Source organism: Rhipicephalus microplus, chromosome 6 (genome assembly GCF_043290135.1).
Source record: "Rhipicephalus microplus isolate Deutch F79 chromosome 6, USDA_Rmic, whole genome shotgun sequence".
In the NCBI taxonomy this organism is placed as follows: domain Eukaryota; kingdom Metazoa; phylum Arthropoda; class Arachnida; order Ixodida; family Ixodidae; genus Rhipicephalus; species Rhipicephalus microplus.
In genome coordinates this window covers 175,995,515-175,996,050 of record NC_134705.1, presented here as the reverse complement: position 1 = coordinate 175,996,050, position 536 = coordinate 175,995,515, and positions in this window count along the sequence as shown.

The window sequence follows — 536 nt, the reverse complement described above, 5'->3', positions numbered from 1 at the left end:
AAAGCTGGCCATTCACAGGAGGTGGAAAATAGCCCATGCAACAGTCAAAAACTCTTTTACAGTGTAAACCAATTTCCACAAAATGGGTGGTGCTTGATTAACGCACTCCAAAGATGAACTATTTTTGTGTGATAACCTGCCTGTTCGAGTAAAGCAAATGGTTGTCGGTATAATTACACTTGACCTTTTGCAAGTGTGTAAATCTGCAAATCTTACTTCTAAACCTATTATTTTGCAAATCAGGTTTTTTCTCACCACAGCAATGTAGCAAAGCCAGACTCTTCTGTGCGGGCCTAACTATGGAACTAAGGGCAGCACTATTGGGGGAATAGGGGAAGAAGGGGCACTTCCTTCCCGAATTTTCAGCTGCACTCCCTTTGGCTCCCCAAAAGCAGTCAAAACAAAATGCAAATGTCCTCTGCCTCATCTCCTCTGCCCCTTTTGAATGAACTTGCTTGTCGTGGGCGCCCCCCCAAGTAAAAAAATCCTGTGGCCCCCTCAGTTCAGAACACTAAGCAACAAAAAGACACACAATG